The sequence below is a fragment of the Lolium perenne genome, chromosome 4 (genome assembly GCF_019359855.2).
Source record: "Lolium perenne isolate Kyuss_39 chromosome 4, Kyuss_2.0, whole genome shotgun sequence".
NCBI classification, from domain to species: domain Eukaryota; kingdom Viridiplantae; phylum Streptophyta; class Magnoliopsida; order Poales; family Poaceae; genus Lolium; species Lolium perenne.
In genome coordinates, this window is record NC_067247.2 from 139,769,984 (window position 1) to 139,777,997 (window position 8,014).

Below are 8,014 nucleotides of genomic sequence, written 5' to 3' on the forward strand. Positions count from 1 at the left end.
CAGCACACGCGCGTCCAAACCCTGCCAGGACATGCCAGCCAACGCGGTGACCGCGCTCTGGCCGCGCCAGGACGCCACGCGCTCGAGCGCCCTACTCCACCTCTGCAAAGACTACGCCTGCGTCGAGCATCGTCTCCACGCCCTCTAGCCACTAGACATGCTCAATCGCGCGCAGGAGCCTTGTCGCCATCGTCCTCGTCGGAATCTTGCCGCACGCTCTGCCGCACTCCCTGCAAGCTCGTGAACGATCCCGTCGCCCTTTTCTCTGCGCCGCTGCACGTTGAGCATCGCCAGGACACTGCCTATCTCTAGCCGTCCTCGCCTTGCCCCTTCGATCGCTAGAAGCGCCGCGCCATGGACGCTCCTCCACAGCACCCCACGGCCATCTCCTCCCGCTATAAATAGAGGACCTCAGCCCTCCATTTCTTCACACACCTTGCTCCCCTCTCATCACTGATCCTTCTCCCCCAGTCAATTTCACCCCACCTCGCCGGAGTAGCTTGAATCGAGAGCTCGAAGCCGCCGGAGCCCGCGGAAGCTCTGCATCGACTGGGGCCTCGCCGAGCTCCGCCGCTGCACCAGGCGCTTCCCCATCTTCTTCCACTTCACCGAGCAGCCTGCCCACCCTCTCCGATGGCCTGGTACTCCCTCCAACCCCCTAGGCTCAACGCCAGTGCGCCCGTCGCTCGTCGGAAACGACGACGATCATACGTCGTTTGATTCTGTTCTAATCCTACGGCTCACTTCACTCGTACCGATTCGCTTGTTTAAAAGCCACTGACGGGTGGCCCCCACCTCGTCAGGGCGGCCCAAACGCACCAGTTGCTAGATGGGCTGCACAGTATAATTTAAACCCGTTTCGGCCCAGTAGCATTTCCCGCCTAGCCCACGATTTCAAAATTTGATTTAATAATTATTCAAATGTGCTGCAGATGGTTTAGTAAATTTCGAATATTTTGCAATCTACCAATCCAAATCTAGCAAACTTTATATCGTTGGAAAGCTAATGAAATTATCTAACTAATTCCACTGGTCCCACCTCCAAATTCAAAGTAGAATTAATCTGAGAAAAATAACAAGATAGGGACTTTTGCAAATTGAAACTTTATTTAAATTTTAACCATAATTGATTTTGAATTGATTCCAACTCTAATAAATCACAAATGATGTTCTCTAATTGATTATGCAATAATATAGACAGGTTGTTTGTATGATCATGGACTAGATCAAATTAATGGCTATGTAGTCAATTCTAGTGCAATTAAATTGTGGAATTCAAATTCTATAAATAGTATGAGAGCTACTCTCTCATTTAAATTTGGATCCTAAGTGATAGAACCAGAGGGAATGACCTTAGGCTAATGAACCTCTGATTATTATTACTTAGAGATTTTAAATCATTTAATTGTTAGTCTTAAATTGTGTGAAGTGTAGCACTTCATTTAAATTATACTCCCATATAATAGATATGGAATGTTGACCTTGGTCAACCTATATTTCATACCTGATTATTATTTGAGGAGATTAAATCTTAATAAGATTTAATGAGAGAAAATTAATTTCTCTAAAGATCTAAATAACAAATTAAGGAAATAAGAATAATGAGAGGAAATTATTTTTCTCTTAACTAAAAACCAACCAAGTAATCCACCATGCCATGATTGATATGATGCAAGGATTAGAGTGTGAATCTTTGAGTGATTTAGCTTAGTATGTGAGCTTGGTTTAGTATTTATACCTCGTATTCGTATATAGACGCTAGTAACGAGGAGTATCAAGAGGAGGAAGCCTACTCCCAGGAAGAAGAGGAGAACTTTGACAACTACCCTGCTCAAGGCAAGCTAACCCTTGCTAAACACCAAGTGCATGGCTCTACAAGAGCAGGGCACCATTACACTTTACTTTTATGTCTTACCTATCCCATGTTTTACCTTACATTTACTTTTGCTTATTTGTTTCAAAGTACTCTTTGATTTATGATTCACTTGGTCTAGAGTAAAACAATATTTAAAGTTAGCTTAGCACAAATAAAAGCTAGATAGCACCCCTCATGAAATAGTTCCTAGTGCTAATCAATTAAAATTGACTACTCTAGATGGGACCATGGTGAAGTGAAATGACATTGAAAGAATGTAAAGTTGAAGGTGAATATGACCAAGAGAAGATGGTGATTTTTGATAAAATTGATGATTGGGTTTGAATGCGATACCCTTCCAATTATACAAGTACCCCCACAATACCTGATTATGGGTAGGGCTTAACTAGAAACTTGTGTATTTTAGTATGGATTCCCTCTAAACAAGCATCATAGGGGTTACGCCGAGGCTGCCTCCGTTAAGTGTGGAACGATATTAATATGAGGTGAATGTACGGCCCAAGCCCTGTGCAGTTCCCGGGTTAACTGTGGTTTTTACCGGGAGGCCAAGCTCATGGGGAGAGGTGCTCATACTAGCATATATAAGTGAAAGGTTATGGTTGATGATCCGCGTACTGTGTTACGATGATTCGGGGTTATCCTCGACGGATGTAATCAAAAGTTGTGGCGCAAGAGTACAACCTCTGCAGAGTGTTAAACCTATTCGAATAGCCGTGTCCACGGTTACGGACGATTGGAAAGGCCATACTATCTCCGTTATCAGATTTTGATCTTAAAAAGGAATGATGAATTGAAAGGTGATATTGAGGTGAATCATAATGAGTGGTGGGAATGACACTAATGTTCCCACTTGAGTTAGTCTAGCAAATGATAAGGCTTACTAAATGTTTATCAAATAAAACTTGGCTTTATGCAAATAAACCTAGAGCTTAGCACCCTTTACTACACTCAATAAGTAATTACTTTAGTGCTAGTTTGCGAGTACTTTAAAAGTACTCATGGCTTTGCCCTAGCTATTCAAATGCCAGACTTTGAAGGAGATCAGGATGACGGACAGCAGGACGTCTACGATAACTAGGATCGTCTTCTAACATCAAGCGTTGCCTGTGGAATAGATAGTCCACTACTACTTCGCTTCCGCTACTATTTGTGTTGTTGAACAATATATTTGTGTAATATTGGATCATGTGATCTATGGTTGTAAGACAATATGTGTTGTAATAAATGATGACTCTATGCTACTTACTATTATGTCTCGCAAAAACATTATTCCTGGGATTGCGATGTACGGCATAATAGGCATCTGGACTTAAAAACCCGGGTGTTGATAAAGAATGAGGTTTAAAAAAATAGGGAACAAACTTCCATAATATGTCAATAAAATAAAATATAATTAACCGGATGGAAGGAAATTCAAGTGGTAGAAAATAGTGACATAACTACCGATGAGATTTGAACTCAGTATACCTTGTGACATGATTCATACAAAAAAATATTCGCAGGGCGCCGTGCATTCTACAGGTCGTCCTAGGATCAATCTCACGTCGATCAAGCCGAAAAGCAACTGTTGCTGAGATATGGAATGTCAGACTCACATGATGCGCATCTGGCGATCTGTGTCTGCTCCACTCTCGTCACCTTAAATAGTACATATAGTAATATTAGCTAGGATTTTCATCAAACACCCTATTAGCATAGATAAAATCGGATCTGTGCAAACCAAGATGATATTTTTTGTGTGTTCAAAGTTCGAACGATTTTACCTCAGCCTCGAGGAGGGAGAGAAGACGCACCAGTGCGAGTGACGAAGTTCTCCCCAAAGTTCCTATGTGAGAGAGAGATAAAGGGAGCGTGTTAAGACGAGATATCGGGTGGTGGTCAATGTACTGCTGGATGACGTACCTGAGAAAGATGAGACGGAGGAAAGCTGGATGGTGCGCTGCTGAATGGGTTGGAGGAGCCCAGAAATTTGTCCTGCTGGCCGATGTATTCCTTGAGGAATCGGAGCGAGCACATCGCGTCCTCCAGCGTTGCAGCTCCGCTCTTTTGCCGATGGCCAACATCGCGACCGTCGGCAGCAACTCCCGCCCTGCCTCGATGTCTTCGCCCGTGGAGAAGCCTCTTCCCTGGAGTTGGCCGTCAGATTTTGGTGGATAGAGAAGCCGGGGCGACGGAAGCACGAAATCTAGGGCGGGCGGCGTGATGGATTGGATGAGGAGGAGGAAGCCAGGAGGGGAAAAACCGGGTGAATTGGGATTACTCCTTCCCAACCTCGCGTTGATGTCGTCGGCTCCGTTCCTAGGCAGAGGCTTGCGACGTCGCTGACGGGCGGTTCGTGCGGCAGGCTCGCCGTCCTCCAGCCGCCCATCAAATACTTGCGGTTCATGCAGGACGGGCGGAGCTCCACCAGCCGCTCCTCCCACCGACGGCATGACCACCAGCCGCTCCTCCCACCGACGGCATGACGCGCAGCGGTGGTGCGGGTGAAGGGCTGCGCCCCTGCGCTACTCCTGCCGGACTCCAACAGCTCCTCCCGGCGAGCGGGAGAGGCGGCGCGGAGAAGAGAGCCCAAACGAGCGGGCGCGGATTCTCTAATTTGCAACTAGCAAGTCAGACGCTGCCCAGCCTCTGCCCGATGCCGTCCGTCCAAGATCATACGGCCGCTGCTCTCCACCCCGCCTGGCCCCTGCGTTCCTCTCCTCTCTCAACACAAAGCAACCAATCTATACCTAATAATAAAGGAGCTAACGTTTCCGCGGTTTGGTCCGCCTAAATACGTTTTCGTCCGCCCACCTATACGTCTTCCTAAGTCGCTGCTTTGTGCTTTGTCTTGCAGCGGTTTGTTTCCTCCGTCAATTTCCTATTTGACCTACCATACTAGATGAGTTAGCGTATCAGGTCTGGTCTCCGCTGCTTGCTCCCCAAAACAGTCGACTTATGGTATCGTTAGCGGATCCGGCCACCAATTTGAGTTATGTTAGACTTCCCCAAAGCACGTCGACACCCATATATATTTGGTAAAATTGATGATAACCCCCCAGTTGACGCGCCTTTGATCATAACCCCCCCTTTGTGTCGCTGACATGTGGGGTCCGGCCCCACATGTCAGTCACACAAGGGGGGTTATATATTTCCAGGCCAGGCCGGCTCCTCTCGAAATCAGATCCAATCCTATCAAAGACGACGTGTTCTGAAAGATCATCGTGGAGGGTGATCTGCGCGTTCAACCCCGGGAACTTACCAACGCCGGGCACGACGAGACGCTGTGGAGCGCTAGGTACTTCTACTGAGCGGAGATCACGGTGACGCCGCAGGTCACGCCGCCACACTACCGGTGCCGAGAGACAGCGCAGGGGGAGATTGCGTTTCGCCCGCAGGCCGATAACTTTTGGGCGTCAAGCACGTCACGCCGCCACACTACCGTTGCCGAGAGACAGCGCGGGGTGAGATCACGTTTCGCGCGGGAGCAGGAACTTCAAGCATGCCATGGATATGTAATTAGAGGGATGGCGCGATTCCTTTATTTATTGTCAGGTTTCGTCGGCGTATGTCGATGGTGTGCAATTGTGCATAGCGCAAGTATAGCTGGCTGACGGCCGGCCCAGGCGTCGTGGGAGACGAGGAAGTCAGGGATGCCTCGGTTCTGAGAGCGCCTCACGCGCAAACAAGGAGGGGCAGTGCCATATTGGCGGCCAAGAGGACATGGAGGAGCTGGCAGACGGACGGCCTCCCTGGCGTCATTTTTTCCCTTCTTATTCTGGCTACAACAGGCGTTGTGTTCTTCGGTCTGAGGCGTGATCTTCGATCTGATCCTAATGTACCCTTGCCGCCAATGTTTGTCTCCCTGTTCCGATGATGATGTGTGCCTCCTGCTGTGTCGCCGAGTTGCTTCTTCGCCGGCTGATGCAGTGCCACACCTTTTGCTTGGCGACCGGCATGAGCCATGGCCAGCGCCGGCCCTCCGCTGCCCTCGGCCATCTACGTCAACAAGAAGGATCGCAGCTGCGCCAGTCTGCCGTACTAGGAATTTACGAGGAATTGGTTAACTCTGCTGAGAGCATTAATCATGTCGAGACAATTTTCCGCCTGAGCGCACCTGTCTCCGTCGACTACGAAGGTGGTGGCATCGCGGGTGAAGTACAGATTCCCTAAGCCATGCTCAGACTCTCAGTCGCAGGTCTTGAGAGCTTGCATGCAGTGATGATATTTGTATGTATTCTGAAGAGAAAACTCAGCTTCTACAAATCTCAGATTCATTAGTTCCTTAAACGTGTAACCTGAATGGACCTACTACGCCATCGACAACATGCATCGAAGATAGAAGCTGCAGAAGTTGTGTAGGAGACGCCCTGCCTCCGAAATGGCTTCAACGCCTGGAGAAAGAACATGAGCTGGCATCGATATTATATGGATCACGAGTTAACAAAAGACAATGGTTAAAAAAATAATCAAAACACATAGTCCCCGACGCCATTACGTCGGAGCGGTGCTGCAAGAGCCTCGCAATCATGTCCATCATGAATAGGTGAAAATGTGGCCACCAACGTCAATGATGGCACATAGAAGAAGTGTCATCACGGATGATTCATTGGAGCCTTCATGTTTCTTTCCTTCTTTCGGTGCAACGCACGGGCACTTTTGCTAGTCTAGCTCATGTAAGACCCAGTTCGGTGATGTTCTGGACCCAGGTCGAGACATAGAAGAAAATAGACAGTTAACTGAAAACATAGGTACAATTTTTTGAAAACAAGCGTCCTCTAAATTTTGCGCCGCAGAATCGGTCCCCAATAACATAGAAGACGAAAAATTTCTTTTTTGCAAATCAACCATCTTAATCTTAATCTTATCTTATTATTATCGGTGGTGTCCGTACGTAAATTAACCGTCGTCCGTCAGAAAAAACCGTGTCGTTCGCCCTCCGCATCGGGAGCAAAACCGGCTGAAAACCGTGTGCGCCCTTACTCCTGCGACGTAAAAAAACGTTGACCAGAAATATAAAACCTCCAGCTGAGACCCCCGCGCACGCCTTTTCCCTTGGCCGAAGTGCTATCCTGGGACCGAGGAAGAAGGGGACGGGGTCACGGGTAAAGGTGGGGTGAGGTATCCCGGGCAGATTGCAGCTGATGCTGAGGTAGACGGGCTTGCTCTCCCTGATTGCCGTCGCGATCGCCGTGTTGATCTGCTCGTGCGCGTCGTCCAGATTGGTCACCACTGCCTGGTGGCACGTGATGGTCTGGAAGCAGCGGAGCTCCTGCGAGAAGTCGGGGACGCCGATGGTGTGGTGGAGGATGCGGTTGGTGCCGTAGTCGTTGAAGTTGGGCCCGCCGGTGATGCAGATGACGGGGAGGTTCTCGCTGTAGGCCCCCGTGATGGCGTTGAGCACGCTGAGCCCGTCGACGGTGAAGGTGACGGCGCAGGCCCCCAAGCCGCGGACGCTCGCGTAGCCGTCAGCGGTGTACCCGGCCGGCGTTGACCTCGTTGCAGCAGCCGACGAGGCGCAGGCCGGGCTCGGCCACGAGGTGGTCGAGCAGCATCAGGTTGAAGTCCCCGGGGACGGCGAAGACGTCGCCGACGCCCACCTGCACGAGGCGGCGCGCCAGGTGCCGCCCCAGCGACGCCGCGCCGGCCGCCAGCGGCGCGGGGTGGGAGGACATGATCGGGCACCCTGGCGCCGACGCCGGGCAGCCCACCGCGCCGTTCACCGCCGCCGGCGACGGCCTATCGACGGAGCCGATGCGGGCGTCCATCACGAGTGGTGGCGGCGGTGGAGTGGCAGGCGGAGCGGCGGAGTAGAGACGGTGTGGGGGTTTGGGGAATATTCTAGGACTCGCTGGAGATTTGGTTTGACGTGTGTTGGGTTGCTGGTGCTGCTTATTGAGGAGGAGGATAGCACTTCAGTTAACTTGAGATTTTCCCTGGTGATGCAAGCAGTAAGCCACCAGGATCAGCCAGGCTGCCGATACAAGCGTCTGCTCGCTGGGTTATTAGCCAAATCTGACATTGCCGGTATTCTTTGCTTGCACATCCTTTCAAAACAATTTAGGAACCGGTGCAGCTAATAAAATTACAGTGGGCTGGACTAAACATGTGTACAAGTTATTTACTGCCTTTTCCTTTTATATGCAAGTCTATGTAGTC

At 49.8% G+C, this 8,014-nt stretch overlaps 1 pseudogene; it reads right to left on the reverse strand.

Annotated features, from left to right (window-relative positions):
* Positions 1 to 5,530: 5,530 nt before the first annotated feature.
* On the reverse strand, positions 5,531 to 7,686 carry LOC127347236 (pyruvate decarboxylase 2-like; annotated as a pseudogene).
* Positions 7,687 to 8,014: the final 328 nt, after the last annotated feature.